Below are 24,212 nucleotides of genomic sequence, written 5' to 3' on the forward strand. Positions count from 1 at the left end.
TTATCGCAATATTATGACATTAAATTACCGTTCAAGTTACTGCATGAACTGGTGTGGTTACACTAGAGTTTACCTAGATATGTCAATAAATTAGGCGGTAACAATATCACTTTTCGAAATGGGGGCTGAAGCTGCAGTGGTGTTGTGTTTTATGAGTGCCAATTATTTTTACATGAATCTTTTAAATTTCAACGTAACTAAAAGAAGACAAATAAAAAATAAGATGGTCAATGAGTGAAAATGATTTGATCCGACGCCAGGCATAATTTTGTACACTGCGATTATTAAAATTCTTCTGTCGGGTATCCCAAAGAGATGGTTCAGATTGGAATAATTCCAAAACCTCGAGCACTTTTTCATTTGACCACTCCATGTCGGTAGATACGTGCGTCGCCGGTGAGCTCATATTGCACACTGGACAAACGGTAGTGTGGCCACAAACGCATTAAATACTGCGGTAATCTTCTTTGATGTGCGAAAAAGACCGCCACCGGAGCTATTGCCTACCACCATTTGCCATATTGATTGGCATTGTAAAATTATGACCATAAATCGTGGTTACACCTAGGTGTTGTTTAAGTTATGGCAATAATTATTGGCATATCACGGTAGTGTGGCCTCAGCATCACAAACTGCTTTAACTCTCTCCTGAAGCAGATTTCCTCCTGTTCAAATCACATTGAAAATCGGCCACAGTGTTAACAATCCTTACTTCCTTACTACCCTTACTACTATTATAAATTATAATTATAAATATTATTAAATTATAAATTTAAATGTGAAAGTAACTCTGTCTGTCTGTCTGTTACCTACGCTTTCACGCCTAAACCAGTGAACGGATTTTGATGAAATTTGGTACAGAGATAGAATAGAACCCGAGGAACAACATAGGCTATTGCAAAAAATAGGGAGAATGGGTAAAAAGGGGGGATGAATGTTCATTATGGAAATTCGTCATTTTTAAAGCTGTAACAGTGAAACTTTGTATTTAGACACTTTATGATAAACGAAAGAACATAGGCTACTTTTTATTGCAAAAAAATAGGGGAGAATGGGTAAAAAGGGGGATGAATGTTCATATGGAAATTCGTCATTTTTAAAACCGTAACAGTGAAACTTTGTATTTAGACACTTTATGATAAACGAAAGAACAATAGGCTACTTTTTGTTGCGAAAAATAGAGGAGAATGGGTAAAAAGGGGGGATGAATGTTCATTATGGAATTTCGTCGTTTTTAAAGCTGTAACAGTAACAGTGAAACTTTGTATTTAGACACTTTATAATAAACGAAAGAACATAGGCTACTTTTTATTGCAAAAAAATAAAATAAGTGAGAATGGGTAAAAAGGGGAATGATGTGGATCACACAAAGAGTTGCTCCGTGCGGGAATCGAACCCGCTACACGTTGCACGGCAGCCAGTTGCCCAGCCACCGAGCCAACCGTGCAGTCATATGTAGTCTGTTTTCAAGCGCTACTAGTTCTAATCGTCAAATAAACAATAATAAGCTTGTGGTCCAAGCTGGCCGGCGGGCCACATTGAGCTTGTCACATTGAGCTGCCTCCCGCCGACCCGCTTTACGCTGACGATGTCACAGTCCTCGATGTTAACTCCGAACTTACCACCTTCACAATGTGAGCCGAGTGTTCCGCCTTTGTCTCTGGCGCGGTATTTAATGCTGAAATGCGTCGAAACGAAGCGCCTCCGCATTTAATACATTAGGGTGCGTCCATATCTGGCGAATGTGCAGCTCGCGAGCCGTTTACGAGCTGCCCGCGAGCTGCACAGTGCACAAGTGCAGTCACGGCCATGGTTTGGTACGTCTCTCTAGCGCCATTAGGCAGGCGATCTGCGCGCACTCAATTCTCGAGCTTATATTTCCGTTTACTGGCTTAACTTGGTTTCGAAGATTTCTGACAACACTAGTGCTTTTAATATTATTGCTGCATCATTAGCTATTATATTGCTAATAAAATGGAAAAAAAGAGACAACGGTGTTGTTGGTGGCAAAATCCTATTTTTTTTAAAGAAAATAGGGTATAGGAAGACGCTAGCCGCATATGCGTGCCCGCGCGCTGTCCGCATTCTGCGCTTAGGTTGCGCGCGGTTAGCACATTCGCCGTATGTGAACGCACCCTAATATTTGGATTAGCGATCGGTGTTGATGAAGACGGTTAATAGATAGCGTTAGTAGCGACTGACGTTATATGGAGTGCTCCCCCTAGTGGTTAGTTGTGAAATTGCTGCTCGCCAATCGGTTGAATTCTATTAAACGGTTTTCTTAAACGTATTTTTATTTTACAACTGTCTCTTGGACGCTTTAAACTTTTAACTGAAGATTTGAACAGTTAAATAAGTAAGTAGTGGGATAGCTGGTCTTTTTTGTACAATATACACTTATAAGAGTTCTTTTGATGTCATAGATCGATGGATAGTCCACGTCGATCGCCAGGTACCAAACCAGGCTTTAAAAACGGTCGCATTAAGAAAATTACACACAATTACGCGAGCGGAAATAGGCTGTCTGCGATAATGGTGGTACGCGCTTGAAAGGTGGCGTGAGCGGCTGGAACAGCCGGAGATCTGACGAAAGTGCTTTGTCGAATCCATTCAGCCGCAATTCGAAGTCGGAGGAGGCCGAGGACGGCTACGCTTCCTCCCTTGGGGATTCCAGTCCGAAGCCTACTGGGGAATCTGGTCCGACACCTTTGAAGCGTTTGGCCTATCCATCCCCACTTAAGTCACTTTAGTGAGTTAAGAATTCCACATTCCTTTGTCGTTTTTCCCCAAAAACAAGGCGCCTTTTGAAGGTTCCGTTCGTCAAAAAAAAGGTGTGCCAAAGAAATCTCATCCAGGACCCAAGTACTGCTAAAACCGGTACTGTTGAAATTAACAATAAAAGTTAAATATTTAATTAATTAATCATTTTCTATCCGTTTTTCGACAAAAATGTTGAAAATTGTCTGTTCTATGACACCATAAGATATAATATAATACTCTATAACAAATCGCCATGTATACTATACATTTACCTAGCACACATACTAATTCAAAAACTTTAATGCTTTTAAACATTGGGCACCATTCCAAGCTCGAACAATGTATAGGAGACATAATATATGCTTCTTATAGGAAACTGTCTAACAACCCTCACTTGCTTAGTAATAAAGTAACTAAAATAGTTTCGTTTATATAATAAAATAATGAAGTGCAATCGATAATCATGCCGAGTCGAACGAGGCAAGTCGGGGAGTGTAAAAGCTCCCATAACGTGTAAAACCAGAGGTTCCCAATTTTTTTTTCTTGTGGACTTGTTAAACAGTATGCTGATTTCGGTGAACCCCGCTGTCACATTTCTACTATATTCCCAAAAGTCGTCCAAATCGTGAAGTTATAACGATGGACATTAGCGTCGCACAGTGTAGAAACTAAAAAAAGTGACATCGTCTTTTTATTCCACATCCGTTCAGATTGATTCAAAAGAAACGCTAGAGTAAAATACCAATTATTCTAGTACATCTAGATGATGAGACATACATTTTTAACCTGATTATTAAAAAAAACATCATAATAAATAACCAGTTAAAATTATCAGCAAGCTGATGGAATCCGACATACATGCATTTAAAAGAAAATAGGTCGATTTAAGTCGATGTTATAATTGTATTTAGTGTTTTCAATAATATTTTATAATTCGATTACCCCCGAATTTCGCTACTTCATTTTTTTTACATAAAATTGCTAAATATGTATTCTATATACATAAAAAAATTCAAAGCCCAAATTCGTGGACTAACGAAGTTATGATGAATAATATTTTAATCCGGATCGGATAAAACTCACATCATGCATAAAACCGATAAAACCGAACTTATTGGTTTCACAGCTAAAAAAGAAAAGGTGCCTAAAATGAAAAGTCCTTAATGGGTCAAGTAGGGGCAACTACCCAAACGCTAGCACTGCACCAAATTATCAGCACTCTGAATAAATCGACCAATTCTAAGGTTTTCACTTACTAATTTGGGTTTCCACACTTATAAATAAATAAATGTATGTTTTTGGAATCCTGCTATTGGGAAAATTATACTTTGAGACCTCAAATTGGTGGAAATTATGTAAACAAACATTTGTGTCTTGCAGTTTCTTCTGTTTTTGCCTGTTTCTTGTGATCGCCGGTAATTTCACGTGTTTACATTTTATGATATATCGTATATTTTACTAATTTAATATTGAAACTACTGATTTCTCTGATATTTGAGATAATTTTTGATGATAATCTGAAGAGTAGAATTTGAGGTTTTGGTGATTAATTGGTAAAATACGTAGTGCTGATAAATGGATCGCATATTTTGTAAATTCTAAATTATCAGCACTGGTGCTGATAAATGGAAAAAAGTACATAAATACTAATTTCATATTTTTTAATGTAAATTATGTTTATTTTATGCAAAGAATTAATTTTGTGTTGTAAAAGTAGTTTATACCATCAAAATCCAAATGTTAGCATGGTGCTGATAATTGGATCAGAAGCATGCTGATAAATTGGTTTCCCTAGAATTTCATCATCTCTTCTTATTTCTTTTTATTTATTTTTTCTCTTCTTATTTTTTGTTTTATTACCAGTAATATTAGCAAAAGATTTTGTAGATGGTATGCAAGCTACGACAACTTCTATAACAAATAAACAATGTTATAATAATACTGGAGATTGTCTTAGTAGTGCGCAATTGGTATGTCTTGATAGTCAAAAATATTTCCTAACACCAGTCAAATTATAGGACTTTGTGATTACTGAAAAAACATCTGAACGGAAAGGTGTTAAAAAAAGAGATTGACTGGGCCATCGTACGTTATCGTGCAATAGACCATCGTAATTCGTTGTCATGAAATAGACTAAACAATTTAATACGAGAAATGTCAACAAAAGTAGGTATACTTGTGTTTTCATGCGATGGCTAAGTCAATCTATTTTATTTAAAACGTAAAATTAATGTAATATTGATATGATAACAATTTACATTATAACTTAAGACAGAAGGTCTCTTAAGTAGGGACTAAATAAAATAACCGACTTGGTATTACATGGATCTCATATTTTTTTTACGGTACATAAACTGATGAGGTGCGAGACTTGGATTTTTTTACAGAATGTTTTTGATGGTATCTCACTTCTTTTTGTAGATTCAACTATTCCATTAAACAATAAAATGTAACTGCATCAATAACTTTGTAATGTCATACATTTATATGGGTTTACAAAGTTATTGGTGTGATAAAATTGTAACTGTATCAATAACTTTCTAATTCCATACATTTAGGATTACAAAGTTATTGATGCAGTTGATGTATCTAAAAAACTGGACTGAATTTACAAAATATTTGATTTTTCCCTTGATGTAGGTACTAAATACTAATTTTACGCAAACATTTTAAGCTTCTATGTCTGTTAGAAGTGCCTTATACTTTTGATGATCTGTCAGTCAGTGACAAAATTTCGAAACTTTGACGTGTTATAATTCTTAAATTAATGGTTAAAATTTAATGAAAATTCAAATTTACCATGTTTGTACAATGCCTGCTTAGTATCTGAAAATTCAGGCTTCTTGTTTTATCCACAACGAAGTTATAGGCGGTCGAAATTGGCCTGAATGGTTTCGAGAAAAAGATGGTAATGCATAAAAGTACGGCCGTGACGCTTTTTTTTGTTCGACTTATACAGATAAAAGTATTATTAGATTATAAGTAATTGTTTTGTTACCTGCTTACTAACTATATAAAAAATAATTAAAAACAGATTTTAATAATGTAACTAATTTTTTTTAATGCAATTCCTAACAGTGATGGTTAGGTGCTGATAATTGGGTTGCTCTATGCTAGTAATTGGTGGAGATGGTGCCAGTAAATGGTGACAGACCCATTTTTTATTCTTACTTGTCTAAATAATCTTGGATAGAGGTCAGTCATGTTTTTCTTTTATTATCGTGTTCTTTATTAAATATTATAACTATTAAAATTTGCCTTAACGAACAAAAGCCTTTTTTTCACAATAATAAATTGGCTTAAATTAGGACTAACTCTTAAAGTGCTGATAATTGGGTAGTTTACCCTACTAACGGATTATCATATTTTTTTCATCTTTACTTTCCAATTTGTACCAAAATGGGTGATGTCCATTAGGCTTTTTCAAAAATGTATATCTCATCATCTGAATGTACTAGAAACATTAGTATTTTACTCTAGCGTTTCTTTTGCATCAATCTGTACGAATGTGGAATAAAAAGACGATGTCACTTTTTTGGGTTTATAAAACACTGTGTGTCGTGAACTCGTGAATTTCTTAAAGTGTGACTAACTTATGGATGGCTACATATCGAAACCAGATAAATTTAATATTTAATAAACAATGAATTCGTAGCCCCCACTTACAACTTGTGAACCCCCTTTTTCGTTTCATGCCAACTTAGACCCCCAATGAATCCCTTGTGGACTCCTGGGGTCCACCTGAACCACTTTGGGAATCACTGTTTACAATGTAAACTCTAGGTCCGCACCGATATACTCAAATAACTAGATTTGTATAGCATACTGCAGTTGCGCAGGACGTATGAAACGAACGACCCTTTCCTCTGCGGCCACTGCAGCGACCGGACGTGTCCCGAGTGCTGCCTGTTTCCTCATCCTTGGTGCTGAACAACCCCATCAAAAGAGAGGCTCAACACTCTAGGCGATGAATTTAAGAGGTTAGTGAACTTTAACCATTTTTTCCAGATTTTTCACCCGCATCTCTTCAAGATGGAATGTTACGTAACAGCCACATTGCCCACGCCTTTGTTTGTCTACTGTCTACTTCATGGTGTTGGACTTCTATTGTTTCTTTACTTCAATTCAAATAGTTTAATAGTGTTTCGGCAGCAAAATAGGCGCTCATGCAGTATTTCGATGTTTTTTCGTTATTTGTAAACAACTAAGGACGTAGATTGAGTTCGAGAGGAAGGGTAGAGGTGTAGCAAGGCGGTCTATTTTGCGCAATATTTTTAATTTTAGTATTATTTCTTGCAATAGCACGCCGAGCGATGGTTTTCTGATAATGATATGAACAAGGCGACGCGACTGAGGGTGTGGTAGGGGATGGGCCCCCTACCTCTGGGGGAAGCACGCGTGTTTCTAAGTGATGGTCCTTTATTTTGATATTGCTTAGATTTCAAATCTGTTGGATCTTAGTGTTGCTGGCTGTTGGTTTGCTGTTTTTAGGAGGTTGTGAAGGCGACTTTGATTTAGGACTCAGAGCGAAACGCGTGAGGGGGAGGGGGGAGTATGAGCACGTGTTACAAAGGAAGGTTTATGCACTTATATTAAGCATCCCAATAATCCATTATATCTTAGTATATATACTAGGTAAAAGACTAGGTAAAAGATTTGAGAGCGGATTCAGTTTTTCATTGTTACGTGTAGTGATAGTAACCGTCAGCAATTTTACCAGTAGGCATCAAGGTACTTAGGGTACATCCGAAACGAACATCATGAGGATGACGGGTATTTAAAATGGTAGTTTCCATAGAGTTTCTATTTTGGCAATATTTTAATAAAGAAGTTTTAATTTAGTCAGGCAGAGGGAAATCCACGAAAATAACTTTCATAAAATTTTCTTGAAACAGCGGTAAATATTTGTGTACTACTTATGTATGTATCGTGAATATAGTTGGTTGATATATTTTTGGAAATTGGCAAAAGAGCGGAGGCTTAGAGGGTCGCTGCGGTGTAGCTAGGGGGAGGAATGAGTAACTAAGCAACGAGGCGCGGCGTCGGTCGACGATTTATCGATTTTAGTTGCTATAGTAGGGTTTGATTTTGTTTGGTTTGTTTTCTCTTACAATTTTTTGTTTTTATGTTCTCCGGTTAAACATTACAAGTTCTCTATATCTACTTTTTTCACAATTCAATGTTTTCTATATTTAAAATTAGTATCTAAAATATCAAAGTCACCTTTGAGTAATATCAAATTAAATGGCGTAGGACGTACCAATTAAAATAAATTCTACTAAATAAAGTTAGGCGTCCTAATATATATAATAAATACACAGTGATTAGAAAATCTATGAATTTTCGTTAGTTAAGTAATTTAATGAATATTTGTTACCAAAGTGGCCGAGATTTCCAAACAAATATACAGTGATATCTACAATAAGTTACATCCAATTTAGGTATTGTTGTTTTCAATTTCAGGGAAGGAGGCTCCGACGAGGCCGGAACGCGTTTGTCCACCTGAACGCGCATACAAAAATATAAATACTCAAACTGGAAATCTACTGAAGGACCCGTGGAGCAACTTATGCTACATTCGCCATGTTGTCATAACAGAGGAAACAACTATTTCCATTATTTACCCCTTACCCAACTTCCTACAAGATGCCTTTCCCCACGATTATGGCTACGAACAAACGGACTTGATGATTTCACAGGGGAATCCCTACTATTACTTCGATCTGCTTTTGATTAAGACATTTGGCGTCGCTTTCTGGGATCCCATATGACATTAAATATCCGTTTAAATATATTTAGCCCAACCATCGTCTTTTGCGGAAGACCATGAACGGTTAAATATATTTAAACGGATCATGCTTGATCAACCCTGGGTAGTTTTGTCTTAGCCATTTGTTTTGTACATTGTACGCCGTATATTATATTAATTTTGATTATCTAAAGATTAATACAGTTTTCTCACTTAAATATTTTTACAATATTTTAGTATTATTTTAATGTAACCTAATTTCTATTAGGTATAATTTGGAAATATTTAAGTATACGGATTAATTTTTATCCTTACTTTGAGTTTTAAATTTGGAAGTAATTTCTTTAGGTTTATTTGTAGGTCAAAATATTGCATGCTTTGGCGTATATTGCCTGCCTGAGAAGAAAAATGTTCAGATGGGCAATGAACCTGCAGTATTATGATTCCTATGTCGCATGGTATTAGGACGCGGTAATAACCCTAGGACAGCATCGGAGGCAAGTTTATAATGTACGACCTAACCTATCGGTATGGAAGTATGTGACGACGCCTAAGTTGTTAGTACTGGGTGAAAAACTGTGGAAAATGCCTGCGGTCGGTCACTTGGTTCTAATGGGGGTCTATCTGTCTATGTCCGACTTACTTACATAACCATCTAACAAGTATAACTAACTCCGACTTAAAGTCTGTAAATTATCGCTACTAGAACATCTGACCTTGTAATTTCACGGTTTTAGGTCCTTGGTATAGCGCGTAGACACTAAACCTACAGAAGTGCCTGTGGCCGGGGAATCAATCGAGTTACTCTGATATCACTTACTTTTGTGGTGCAGCAAGAAATATTAAGTTACGAACGTATTCAGTTTTCATACATAATTTCACAATTAATAAATTGTATTATAGTTTCATTTGGCTGTACCACAAGTTTTCAATAATTTCTCATTACTGTAAGGTAGCCCTAGTTATATAGGTTTTCTATTTATTTATATAGTTCAAAAGTACATTTGTATGTTTTAAGTTTCTTTTTTATTTCAATGGCATCATAACATCCACCTGCAACATAATATTATACCACCTTAACTCGAGTAACTCGGTAGCCCAAGGTGCTGTAAGTGTATAACGTACGTATTAAACGGACGTATTATATTTAAGTAAAGGTAGTATTTATTAAAAACTATAATTGATACATTTTAAGACTCGTGTCATTTTATGAAAGTATGTTGTGTCGTGTAGTATTTCAATCACTAAGTTCATACTTATACAATACTAGATAAAAGATTAATTAAACATAGTCGTAAATGTCATGTCATTATGAAAGTTGCATGTAGTATAGTGTTATAAATTAATTGCAAAGTATACCATTATATAATATTACATTTATATTAATTGAGTGTAGTCCTGAATGTCCCGTTATTTTATAAAACTATATGGTATCGGTGTAGTAATTCAATCGCTAAGTCAACCATTTTAATTATAACATTAGATTAATATTTATAACTGTAGTCGTAAATGTCTTGTCCTTATCAAAGTTAATAGTATCGTGTTTTATCAAGTATTTTATAGGTATTGTAATATTATGATATCTATCGTATTGTGTTTTATCAACTACTCTAAGTGTCGTGTGTTTTATTAATTACTCTAAATGTCGTGTGTTTTATCAATTACTCTAAATGTCGGTGTCATTTTATGAAATTTGTAATATCGTCTCGTGTTTTATCAATTACTCTAAATGTCGTAGTCATTTTATGAAATTAATCGTAGCGTGTTTTATCAATTACTCTAAACCTCGGTGTCATTTTTTGAAATTTATATCGTCTCGTGTTTTATCATTTACTCTAAACCTTGGTGTAATTTTATGAAATTTATATCGTATCGTGTTTTATCAATTACTCTAAATGTCGTAGTCATTTTATGAAATTAATCGTAGCGTGTTTTATCAATTACTCTAAACCTCGGTGTCATTTTTTGAAATTTATATCGTCTCGTGTTTTATCATTTACTCTAAACCTCGGTGTAATTTTATGAAATTTATATCGTATCGTGTTTTATCAATTACTCTAAATGTCGTAGTCATTTTATGAAATTTATATCGTATCGTGTTTTATCAATTACTCTAAATGTCGTGTGTTTTATCAATTACTCTAAACCTCGGTGTCATTTTATGAAATTTATAATATCGTATCGTGTTTTATCAATTCCTCTTAACGTAGATGTCATTTTTTGAAATTTATATCGTCTCGTGTTTTATCATTTACTCTAAACCTTGGTGTAATTTTATGAAATTTATATCGTATCGTGTTTTATCAATTACTCTAAATGTCGTAGTCATTTTATGAAATTAATCGTAGCGTGTTTTATCAATTACTCTAAACCTCGGTGTCATTTTTTGAAATTTATATCGTCTCGTGTTTTATCATTTACTCTAAACCTCGGTGTAATTTTATGAAATTTATATCGTATCGTGTTTTATCAATTACTCTAAATGTCGTAGTCATTTTATGAAATTAATCGTAGCGTGTTTTATCAATTACTCTAAACCTCGGTGTCATTTTTTGAAATTTATATCGTCTCGTGTTTTATCAATTACACTAAACCTAGGAGTAATTTTATGAAATTTATAATATCGTCTCGTGTTTTATCAATTACTCTAAATGTCGTAGTCATTTTATGAAATTTATATCGTATCGTGTTTTATCAATTACTCTAAATGTCGTGTGTTTTATCAATTACTCTAAACCTCGGTGTCATTTTATGAAATTTATAATATCGTATCGTGTTTTATCAATTACTCTAAACCTCGGTGTCATTTTATGAAATTTATAATATCGTATCGTGTTTTATCAATTCCTCTTAACGTAGATGTCATTTTATGAAATTTATCGTATCGTATTTTATCAATAACTTTAAACGTCGGTGTCATTTTATAAAATTTACATCGTATCGTGTTTTATCAATTACTCTAAACCACGATGTCATTTTTTGAAATTTATATCGTCTCGTGTTTTATCATTTACTCTAAACCTCGGTGTCATTTTATGAAATTTATATCGTATCGTGTTTTATCAATTACTCTAAACCTCGGTGTCATTTTATGAAATTAATCGTAGCGTGTTTTATCAATTACTCTAAACCTCGGTGTCATTTTATGAAATTTATATCGTCACGTGTTTTATCAATTACACTAAACCTAGGAGTAATTTTATGAAATTTATAATATCGTCTCGTGTTTTATCAATTACTCTAAATGTCGTGTGTTTTATCAATTACTCTAAACCTCGGTGTCATTTTATGAAATTTATAATATCGTCTCGTGTTTTATCAATTACTCTAAATGTCGTAGTCATTTTATGAAATTTATAACGTATCGTGATTTATCAATTACTCTAAATGTGGTGTGTTTTATCAATTACTCTAAACCTCGGTGTCATTTTATGAAATTAATCGTAGCGTGTTTTATCAATTACTCTAAACCTCGGTGTCATTTTATGAAATTTATATCGTCACGTGTTTTATCAATTACTCTAAATGTGGTGTGTTTTATCAATTACTCTAAACCTCGGTGTCATTTTATGAAATTTATAATATCGTATCGTGTTTTATCAATTCCTCTTAACGTAGATGTCATTTTATGAAATTTATCGTATCGTATTTTAATCAATAACTTTAAACGTCGGTGTCATTTTATAAAATTTACATCGTATCGTGTTTTATCAATTACTCTAAACCTCGGTGTCATTTTATGAAATTTATATCGTCTCGTGTTTTATCATTTACTCTAAACCTCGGTGTCATTTTATGAAATTTATATCGTATCGTGTTTTATCAATTACTCTAAACCTCGGTGTCATTTTATGAAATTAATCGTAGCGTGTTTTATCAATTACTCTAAACCTCGGTGTCATTTTATGAAATTTATATCGTCACGTGTTTTATCAATTACACTAAACCTAGGAGTAATTTTATGAAATTTATAATATCCTCTCGTGTTTTATCAATTACTCTAAATGTCGTTGTCATTTTATGAAATTTATATCGTATCGTGATTTATCAATTACTCTTAATGTCGCGTGTTTTATCAATTACTCTAAACCTCGGTGTCATTTTATGAAATTTATAATATCGTATCGTGTTTTATCAATTACTCTAAACCTCGGTGTTATTTTATGAAATTTATATCGTATCGTGTTTTATCAATTACTCTAAATGTCGTGTGTTTTATCAATTACTCTAAACCTCGGTGTCATTTTATGAAATTTATAATATCGTCTCGTGTTTTATCAATTACTCTTAACGTAGATGTCATTTTATGAAATTCATCGTATCGTGTTTTATCAATTACTCTAAATGTCGGTGTCATTTGTTAAATGTATCGTATCGTGCTAAAATCAACATTAAATTTCGTGTCATTTTATGAAATCTATCGTATCGTGGTTATTCCCTTATTTAAATGTCATGTAATTTTAGCAAGTCTATCGTATCATGTTTAGCAAGTAGTTTTAAGGTCGTGTCATTTTATAAAATACATAGATCGTTCGTGTTTGTCACCTATTTTAAATGTGTAATTTTATAAAACCTATCTTATCGTGGTTATTACCTACTTTAAATGTCGTGTTGTTTTATTAAAACTATCGTATCGTGTTTGACAACTAGTTTAAATGTGTTGTCATTTTATGAAATAGACCGTATCATGTTTATCACCTACTTTAAATGTCGTGTCATTTTATCAAATCAATCGTATTGTGTTTGTCATCTATATTAAATCTGCAATTTTATGGAATCTATCTGATCGTGGTTATTACCTACTTTAAATGTCGTGTCATTTTATAGAATCTATCGTATAGTGCTTATTACCAAATTTAAATGTCGTATCATTTTATAGAATCTATCGTACCGTGTTTAACAACTAGCTTAAATGTCGTCGCATTTCAGGAAATCTATCGTATCGTGGATATTACCAAATTTAAATGTCGTATCATTTTATAGAATCTATCGTACCGTGTTTAACAACTAGCTTAAATAACGTCTCATTTTATGAAATCTATCGTATCGTGATTATTTCCAAATTTAAATGGCGTGTCATGTCATATACAGTATTACACAAATAAACACATACAATGAGAGTTTGTTTCGTCAACTATTTTATAAGTCTAATCATTTTATGAAAATTTCTTATAATTGTCGTTAACAGTGACTAATGGCAATTGTCGTATAATAATTGAAATTACATTAATATTTACATAAATACAATTAATTAAATGTCACCGTAACCTAGGCCTAAACGGGGCCTAGTAGCTACATCTGAGAGTGTACCCACGTGTCCCACGTAGTGCTATAAGTGTAGTGTTTTATGAATAATTTAATTAATTTTTTTAGGACCAAAATTTCTTAGTTTGTTAATCTTATGACTGGGCTGAGTTAGAGTCAATAATATTATTTCATATTGATTTATGACACACGTGTTATATTAATTTAAGGTGATGTATTGTCATTTTAATAATGTCTGTTGTATTGTACTAAATAGTTAAGTAAACAGTTATATATGATATTAAACTAAGAGTTTGTACATATTACATGTTTAGTATTTGAAAGGCCGGCCGAAAGTATTTTTAAATGTCATGACCATACGGTCATGACATTTAATGTGCACAGTTCGCAATATGTCCTGGACTCATTACATTTATATTAACCACTAATTTATTAATTAAATGTAACGAATACTATTTATCCGCATGTATCTTTTTATAAAAGTAAAGTGTCTTGTAAGATATAATAATCTGAGTTTTATTATTATTTGATCCCCAAATAAACCTTTACACACTTAAAGCGTTATTATTAGCACTATTAATAAGTAAACCTCACCACACTCTTACACTTTTCGATAGCCCAACATACTACTCTATGGCATAAAACATTACTACAAAAGCTACCACAAATTCCCTTACACTATCACTACAACCACTCTCCACTACTAAGTCTCATATTGTCCCCATACCACTCTCCATACTTTTTACTACTTAAATACATATCTTCTCTCACTCTTAAGTGATCATCATATCAGCCACAAGACGTCTACTGTTGAACATAGGCCTACCCCAATGACTCCCCCCCAGATAGGGCGGTTGAAAGCGATCTGCATCCAGCGGCCCCTGCCTTAATCAGTGTTTGACCGACTGCTGCCGCTCCTAAAAATAAGAAGAAAACTATTCCAGTGACTTGCCTGAGATTGTAAGGTGGGTTAGGATACAAAGTCAAAGTCAAAGAGCATTTATTTAAATTAATCCTAAATTAGGCACTTTTGAAACGTCAATTTGAATTGTCCGTCAGTCCGTCCATCAGTGAAGCTAGGCGCTCGTTCTAAAGTGTTGTTTCGAACGGAGAACGAGCAAGACACTCTATCGGTACTCTTTTTAAAGAAATGATTTATATAGGGTGTCCCAAAATTAACGCAAGATTTGAATTAAATAAAAAACGCCGTTTTTAGTCTTTTGATAGTTATATTTTTATTGATTCGTAAAGTACATAGGATAGGGTTATGTGTGGAATAACACATCGGACAAATGGCCTCCACGGCTTTGCGAGACAAGCGCACTCTTTTGTTAAATTTTTCATGACCATTCTGCATAAATGTGGCTGAATTTCGTTGATGCAACGTTGAATCTCCTTTTTTAATGCACGGGTGGTTGTGGGCTTGTTGACATAGACTTGTGAGTTCAAATAACCCCATAAAAAGAAGTCTAATGGTGTTAAATCACACGATCTAGGAGGTCAATTTTGATCACCAAAACGAGAGAGTACACGACCTGGAAATGTCTTTGAATAATTCTTTAATAATGAAGACACGTTGTTCTATCGTGTAACGCTCCATTTTTAATAACCCTATACTGTTAGCTGTCAAATTGCTTTTTTTCAGGGTTGCCAACACTTCACTGCACAAATGGTGGCAAATTCAAATCTTGCGTTAATTTTGGGACACCCGATACAATATCTCTGATACATTATTTGATCATTTACCTATTGTATACATATGTAGGAACAATGTAGGTAACGACAATATATCGTCAAAACGAATGGGACAATAAAACCAATTGAAATTTTAAAGAATATAAAATAGCGGTTGTTTCAAACATAGTGCCCACGTATGTACACTTACAATTTCAAATAATACTTCTATACAAATAAAAGTAATCTATAATTTAATCTTTCAAATCAAAAAATAACTGCTCGATGCCACAGGATCCCTAGTATGTAACTAGTGATCGTGTTTGAGCATTGTCTAGTGTGAGCGAGTGTCCAGTGGAGCCGGACCAAAATGCTGCCGCGCATTTTTATCTTCAATATAATCTGACAGTTTATAATATGCCTGTTTACACAGGTCACGCTTTACAAGATTTTTTTTTCATTCAGATTCAGTATGGTTGTTGGTATTTTATTATAGCATTTAAAACCCATGAAGGATTTCTGCACTTTGGACAATCGGAATTGCGGTATAGCTAACTTATTTTTACCTCTCGTATTAAAATTGTGTCTATCGTTTCTATTTTCAAATAATTGTTGATTTTTTCTCACGTACATAATATTTTAGTAAATGAATTGAGAAGGCACTGTAAGAATATTTATAGTTTTAAATAGTTCTCTCAGAGATTCGCGACGGGGTAAGTTATACACTCGCGAGCAACCAAATCGATTCAACCTACACATTCGTGGATGTTAAAAAATACTGAATTGTTTTTAAAAAACGATATACCATAAGAAAGCTTAAAGCTTCAGCTTTATATTGGTACTTATTTATTTACTTTACTTAATATTTACATTTTTAAATATTCAATTAAAAAAAATCATTTAAAAATATAAAAAGCAGTAGCCCACCAGTAACAGGCAGTCAGGGCTCAAGAGAGAGGAATTTCCGGACAATACGCGCCGTATCCAGAAGTACTGCCTTCTGCATCAGGCTCTTGATCCAACCATCTAACGTTAGCCTACTCAGGTGTGGGTCGAGGCTTTTGGCTACGAGTATAAGGCCATTGGCAGATACGACTATCGGCACAATTATTGCTGAATCTACATCCCACATGTCGACAACCTCATGAGCTAAATCAAGATATTTACTGGCTTTATCTTTTTCAGCTTTCACAAGATTTTCGTCATGTGGGATTGTTATATCAATTATTATCATTGTGCGACGGCTTGGTCGATCTATCACCACAATGTCAGGTTTGTTAGCAACAATTGTCCTGTCTGTGATGATAGTTCGATCCCAATACAGTGTGACATCTCCATTTTCAAGAACTGGGTCAGGCAGATACTTATAATACGGCACTTCAGATTCAACAAGTTTGTATTTTAAAGCAAGTTGTTGATGAATAATCCTGGCTACAAGATTGTGTCTATGCAAGTACTCTCCGTTAGCTAAGTGAGAACAACCCGAAATTATATGTCGAATGGATTCCCCTAGGCGATGACATGCCCGACAAATGTCAGCCGTTCCCTCCTTTATAATATACTTTCGGTAGTTGTTCGTCAACATAACTTCGTCCATAATTGCACAGACAAAACCTTCCGTTTCTCCAAATAAGTTACCAAAACGTAGCCAGGTTACGGACGCTAAAAATTCTGTATCTGACCCATGTAGGGCCCGATAGTAGCGTCCGTGCAACTCCTTACTTTGCCATACATTCTTGCGATCCTTAGTGCTTAGTACTATAGGTTCTCTCCAGTCCTTATTAGCCAAGGAGAGCGGAGTAAGTCCTTTGTCCACTGAGACAACATCTCGATGTATCCCCACCTCCATTTTAAAAAATATTTCCGGAGACTGCACACTTCACTATTGTGTAGGGTTTTGGCATTTAAAAAGCCTCGCCCCCCACATTTACGTGGTATGCACAGTCTCATTACTGATGATCGTGGGTGATGCATCCGATGCTCAGTCAACAATGAACACACCACTGCAACTGGTGGTGGTGCAGATGATGGCGGGGCGGAGCTGGGCGACGAGGTCGGAGATGGTGGGCGTGTTTTAAGTGTAGTTGCAGCTCTTCTCGTTAACATATTGTGATTATCGTGATTTTACCCAATGACATGAGATGTCATGTCACTGTTATTTTTCATTATTTTTGTGAAATTTTGGTTTTTAAATTGTCTCTCATGATATTTATTTGTAAAAAGTTATTTCTGAATTATATTGCTTATTTGTTATAAACTGTAAAATGCTTCAAAATTGTATAATTTTGGATTTAATAAAAATTAGTAAAAAATTTTGATTTTTCACATTCGGTGTTGCTACAGCTTATATTGTTACCATTGTTATGAAAATTGGTTGAGTATTCTTATAATAGTCAAGTCAAAATGGACGAAAATATGGGTATTCACGAAAAGTTTCGGGAGTACTTATTTAATATTTGGTGGTCACCTCTAGCTCTAATGAGAGCTTAATGTAGCCGAAGCTCATCGATCTGCTCAATTTTTTGACAGTGTCTTGAGGTATTGCGTTCCACTCCTCTAATAAAGCCGTCTTCATTTGATTAACGGTTGAAGGTGCTGAATTTCTGGCCCGGACTCTCCTCTTGAGTTTGTCCCACAAGTGTTCAATTGGATTCATGTCCGGGCTCAGCGCTGGTCAGTTCATTGTCCGTATTCCCACTTCCTCCAGAAACTCTTGTGTGATACGTGAAGTGTGACAGCGGGCATTGTCGTTTAACACGAAGTTATCACCGACAAATCCTGCGTAAGGAATAACATGATCCAGGAGAATATCATTGATATACCGATCACTGTCAGTCCTCCTCCTCGGCCTCCCCCGGGCACGGTTTTCCCTTCCAGGGAAATACCAGCCCACATCATACAGGATCCGCCACCGTATGCCACTGTTTTAGTGAAACAGCACTGGGCAAATCGCTCTCCCGGATACCTCTATACCCGGCCTTTCCTGTCACTACCGTGCAGACACATTCTGCATTCGTCCGTAAATTAGACTGGCCTCCATTGTTCTATGCTCCAATCGATGTGTTCTCGGACAAATTGAAGGCGCGCTTGCTAATGGCGGGTCGTCAATTTCGGCCCTGTGGCAGGCCGTTTAGGGGTGAGGTTGGCTTCTTTCAACCGTCTTCGTACTGTCCACTTGTTGACAGCCACTCTTCGAACTCTTCTGAGTTCCTGTTGAACATCGACACCGGTCAAGTGACGATTTCGTAGTGAAGTTGAAATAATAAAACGGTCGTCTCTCTCCGAGGTGGACCGGTGGCGGCTTATTCTTGGTCTTCGATTGAAGGCACCAGTATCTTGATACCTTCTGTGCACTCTTGATACTGCAGATTGGTTCAAACTCAGCTGAGCAGCAACTCTTCGCTGACTAAGTTCCAGTAGAGCAACGACTTGAGCGGCTTCTTCTGGTGTCGTATCCATAATTTTTGGAAATAAAATGAAGCGTTTTTGCGGAGATGTGTACGATCAACTTACGATAAGCCACAGATAAAGTGGGGCAACGTCTTTTTTTAAATAAAAAAGAAATAAAAAAAAATTAAAATAAAGTTAACCTTAATGTGGAGGTTTTATAGGGATAGTTTGTATTATAACTCGTTGGTCCCCGTGGTGAGCAAATACTCTTGTCCGCTGAATTACATTTTTTAAAAAGTGCTGATACAATTTTTATAACAATGGTACCAATTAAGCTGAAGTTGTAAGCTTTCTAATGGTATATCGGTTTTTAAAAACAATTCAGTATTTTTTAAGAAAACATCTACGAATGCGCTCATGTAGGTTGAGTCGATTTGGTTGCTCGCGAGTGTATATTGCTCGAATAGCTCGCTTTTGCAAAATAAAAATTGATTCTACATCCGCGGCTCGGCCCCACAGCAAAATGCCGTAGGACATAATGCTGTGAAAATAACTAAAATAAACAAGCCTTGCTGTATTTACGTCCGTGTGCTGCGTAACTGCATAAGCAGCTGAGTTTAGTCTCCCCAAAGTCAAAGTCAAAGCATTTATTTCAATTAATCCTAAATAAGGCACTTTTGAAACGTCAAATTGAATTGTCCGTCAGTCTGTCTATCAGTGAAGCTAGGCGCTCGTTCCAAAGTGTTGCTTCGAATGGAGAAGAACGAGAAAGAAACTCCATCGTTACTCTTTTTAAAAAATGTTTTTTACAATATCTCTGATACATTATTGGATCATTTACCTATTGTATATATATGTAGGAACAATGTAACGACAATACGACGTCAAAACTATGAGACAATAAAACCAATTTGTAAAGAATATAAAATAAAATAGCGGGTTATTTCAAACATAGTGCCCACATATGTACACTTACAATTTTGAAATAATGCTTCTATACAAATAAAAAATAATCTTTAATTTAATTTTTCAAATCATAAAATAGCTGCTTGATGCCACAGGATCCCTAGACTACGTTGGAATAAATTAATACTTTAAGTTAACGTGTAACTAGTGATCGTATTAGAGCATTGTCTAGTGTGAGCGAGTGTCCAGTGGAGCCGCCCAACATGCTGCCCCGCATTTTTATCTTCAATATAATCGGACAGTTTATAATATGCCTGTTTACACAGTTCACGCTTTATACAAGATTTAATTTTTTTCTCGTTCAGATTCAGTATGGTAGTTGGTAGTTTATTATAACATTTAACATGAAGGATTTCTGCACTTTGGGCAATCGGAATTGCGGTATAGCTAATTTATTTTTCCCTCTCGTATTAAAATTGTGTCTGTCGCTTCTTTTTTCAAACAATTGTTGATTTTTTCTCACGTACATAATATTTTCGTAAATGAATTGAGAAGGCACTGTAAGAATATTTATAGTTTTAAATAGTTCTCTCAAAGATTCGCGACGGGGCAAGTTATATATTGCACGAATAGCTCGCTTTTGTAAAATAAAAATTGATTCTACATCCGCGGCTCGCCCCCACAGCAAAATGCCGTAAGACATTATGCTGCAAAAATAACTAAAATAAACAAGCCTTGCCGTACCTACGTCCGTTAGCTGCCTAATCTGTCTAACTGCTGACTCTCTAACTGCAGCTGAGCTTAGTCTCCTCGAAAGTGCTTTTATTTGGGGCCCCCATTGTAATCTGTCATCTAATGTGATACCTAAAAATATAGTCTCCTTAACAAATTCCAACTTTTGTCCGTTCAAAGCAACATAACATTCGTTATTTTGTACGTTTGGTAAGCAAAATTTAATACATTTGGTTTTTTTCTCATTAAGCGCCAAGTTATTAATAGTAAACCAATCATAGACTTGAAGAATGGAGCTGTTTACGTCGTCAAAATTATTCGTACGTCGACCTATTTTAAAAATCAGTGATGTATCATCTGCAAACAGCACCATTTTTGGTTCATTTTCGAATATGAGTGACAAATCGTTAATGTACACTAAAAAGAGGAAAGGACCTAATATTAAACCTTGAGGAACGCCCATTTTTATCTCAGATCCTTGTGAATTAACACCGTTAATATGAACTTTTAGCTGCCTATCCCCTAAATATGATTTCAATAGACGGAGCGCAGTGTTTCTAATCCCGTAATGATCTAATTTCAGCAAAAGTGTCTCGTGATCAACGCAATCAAATGCGTTTGAGAGGTCACAAAAAACACCTATGGCATCCTGTGCTTCCTCCCAGGCACCAAATATTTCTTTCATTAAAGTAACACCGGCGGCAGTTGTACAACGACCTTTAGTGACCATACCGCTGATGGTGGAAGAGGGAGTTTTTATTAAAACGATGAAGCATCTGAGACAGTATCAACTTTTCAAACACTTTGCTGAGGACCGGCAAAATAGATACAGGCCTATAATTATTATGTTTTGTGGTTTCGCCGCTTTTAAATAGTGGGATAACTTTGCTGTATTTCATTAGGTCAGGAAAAACACCGTCATCTATACTTTTATTAAAAATCATTGCCAGATAGGGCGCTATAGTTTGAATAATTGTTTTGCAGACTTTCACCGATAGTCCCCAAAGATCTTTGGTTGATTTTATTTTAATTTCTTTAAAGACATTTACGATCTCTAGAGGATTCGTATATTGAAAACTAAAGTCATGTTGACATGATTTTACATTTTTTTTAAGCAAACTAGCTGAGAGTGTGGCTGAAGAATTTAAATCTCTAGTTATTTTAATAGGAATATTAGTAAAAAAAGGACATTGACCATCTATGTATGGACGTTGGACCAAGTGTCGCCCAACATTGAAACATAGTGCACAATGTACCTTAGATTAATACAAGTCCGTAACTCAGAGCGCTTCAAAATCTATCCGAGGAGTTTTGAGAAAAAAAATATTGAATGTAGAGGTCTTACATTAACAAAAAAATAATAACCAACAGCTTATTTTTAAAATAAAAGACGATATATTATAAACAAGGGGTTTATTTGAAAAAAATAGGTTTACAGAGATGATGAACATAACAAAAATGATACCCTATGTTATAATACCTCATGTAGGCACTAACATAATCAATCGTCATCATCATTGTCGTCTAAGATTATTCTATCTAAAAATAAAGCAGGGCGTCTCACAACGTCTTGGTGCCTAGCCCACCCCAAAAAGACCAGACCTCGGGAGCTAGAATAAGTAGGATAATATATTTTTTTTACGTAAACCTCGTAAACGTTCAAAAACTAACAAAATACCAAAAGCCATAAAATAAGACTTGTTGCTACTTGTTCACATTCTTATTTATGTGTTATATCCGTTATTTAGATCCCTGTAATACGAGCTATGCTCTGTTTAGGACTAAATAATTGGTGTGAGATGTCCAGGATTTATTTATTTATTTATTTTGAAATCCGTGGCAGATTTTTTTTATTATATTTTTTTTTATATCTATTCATGTAAGGAAACAAATTAAAGTGTTCCCATGTTTGGGCAGCATTTGGTCCAGAACGGTCAATCTCCTTTCAACCTCCTGTGCTACATCACATTTTGAAAAAATTTGTCAAAGGTCATTGGGCGGAATCCGACCCGGTCGCGGACACGAATGAAAATGATATCAAATGAAAGAGTATAAATGTACTTAACATTAAGTATAGTTATTTTTTTTTAAATCCATGGGGAAAAAAAGTTAGAGCCAAAAAAAGACGAAATTAAGTCGCAACCTTGACATAATTCCCAAATCGCTTAATAGAGCTGAAAATTGGCATAGATGTTAAATACTTGATTATAAACAAAATGTCAAAAATCCCCATCGATTTGACTTTTACTAAAAGAAATATTCAAGGTCAAAAGGTCAAAGTTACGGTTTTTTCAATTTTTCTCGAAAACGGTAAGTTTTATCGTACAAAGATGTTCAACAGAGTGGTAGATCATACAATTTTCTACAAAAATAGTTCATCTCTTTTACTTTTACGACTTTCCATTCGTGAGATATCGCGGTTTTAATTAAATAAATCACATTTTAAATAATACTCGCGCGGTTTTACCTTCTGCTCGGCTCCTATTAATTGTACGTAGCATTATGTTTTATAGGATAAGCATAAGTCGATAAATAAACTAATTGATAAAAAAAAATGTCGATTCGGACTACTAGTTCTGGAGATTAGCGTGTTCTAACAAATTCTTCAGCTTAACGTATTTGTACTACTTCTGCGCAGTTTCCATCAATGCTCGCCTACTATTAAGCGTAACGTAATGTTTCATAAATTATAATCTTCCTCAATAAATGGACTATCAAACACAAAAGGAGTAATTCGATTTGCTCGTGTAGTTTTGGAGATTTGTGCGTTCAAAGAAACAAACTCTTTAGCTTATACCTTAGCTTAATAAGTATTCCGGCGCTGTTTCAATTGCTCTGCTCAGTTCTTATAGACCATTATTATATTGTGTTGGCTATAAAACATCACGCTATGATAACTAGGAGCCGAGCAACGGGTAAAACCGCGCGGGAGTGGTACTGATATTTAAGACTAAAGAGTTAATTATTATGTTATCGGCTTACTCACGTAATTGTTTGACGAGGAACTCTACTAGTTTCAAGCCATGCTGGAGGCTCATATTCATGAGCAGCATTCCTCGATACACGACGCGGTGATTGTCGCGCTGCTACTGATAGCGCTGTATGTACTGTAGCGCTGCTTGAAACTAGTCGAGTTCCTCGTCAAACAATTAACGTGAGTAAGCCGATAACATAATAATTAATTTAGTATGTCTCACGAAAGTTACAAAAATAATAAAGAGTTAGTTTGAATCTCCTAACGCGCTAATCTCCAGACAACTACTACTGCAAATTGATTTTTTATTTTTTAGATAGATCACTTATCGAGGAAGGTTTTTAGGCTATAAAATGTTACGCGACGATCAACAGTGGCCGAGCAGCGGATGAAACCGCGCGGGAGTATCACTATTATTGTAAGCTGAATAGTTTGTTTGAACGCACTAATCTCTAGAACTACTCCGTTCGTATCAAATTATTATTTTTGTGTTGAATTGTCTATTTATCGAGAAAGGCTATACGCAATAAAACATCTCGCTACAGTCAATATGAGTCGAGTAGCAGCTGAAACTGTGCGGGATTAGTACTAATATTTAAAGTTGAAGAGTTTGTTTGAACACGCTAATCTCAAGAACTTTTGACCTGAATCGAATTATTATTTTTGTGTTAAATAGTTTATTATTGACTATAATCAATAGGAGCCGCGCAGCAGGTAAAATCGTGCAGGAGTAGCGAGTATTGTAGTAAACTGTGATTTATA

The 24,212-nt window shown here is 34.9% G+C and overlaps 3 long non-coding RNA genes across 18 annotated transcripts; 1 reads left to right on the forward strand and 2 right to left on the reverse strand.

Annotated features, from left to right (window-relative positions):
* The first annotated feature begins 6,113 nt into the window (after window positions 1-6,113).
* On the forward strand, window positions 6,114-9,433 carry LOC118265336 (uncharacterized). Its single transcript, XR_007707104.1, has 2 exons — window positions 6,114-6,740; window positions 8,224-9,433. It is a non-coding gene; the product is annotated as an uncharacterized LOC118265336 (long non-coding RNA).
* A 145-nt stretch (window positions 9,434-9,578) lies between these two features.
* Window positions 9,579-14,295, reverse strand: LOC126912400 (uncharacterized). 16 transcript variants are annotated; one of them, XR_007707103.1, is made up of 6 exons: window positions 12,743-14,295; window positions 12,235-12,346; window positions 11,784-11,980; window positions 11,306-11,530; window positions 11,104-11,246; window positions 9,579-10,350 (listed from the first exon to the last, which is right to left on the reverse strand). It is a non-coding gene; the product is annotated as an uncharacterized LOC126912400 (long non-coding RNA). The 16 variants fall into 16 exon arrangements; XR_007707094.1 differs by lacking the exon at window positions 11,306-11,530 and adding an exon at window positions 11,531-11,586 and having other exon boundaries at window positions 11,784-11,926; window positions 12,291-12,346; window positions 12,743-14,294; XR_007707089.1 differs by lacking the exon at window positions 11,306-11,530 and adding an exon at window positions 11,531-11,586 and having other exon boundaries at window positions 12,743-14,294.
* LOC126912401 (uncharacterized) lies at window positions 10,352-10,705 on the reverse strand. Its single transcript, XR_007707105.1, has 2 exons — window positions 10,657-10,705; window positions 10,352-10,516 (listed from the first exon to the last, which is right to left on the reverse strand). It is a non-coding gene; the product is annotated as an uncharacterized LOC126912401 (long non-coding RNA).
* Window positions 14,296-24,212: the final 9,917 nt, after the last annotated feature.

Source organism: Spodoptera frugiperda, chromosome 25 (assembly GCF_023101765.2).
Source record: "Spodoptera frugiperda isolate SF20-4 chromosome 25, AGI-APGP_CSIRO_Sfru_2.0, whole genome shotgun sequence".
Taxonomy (NCBI): Eukaryota; Metazoa; Arthropoda; class Insecta; order Lepidoptera; family Noctuidae; genus Spodoptera; species Spodoptera frugiperda.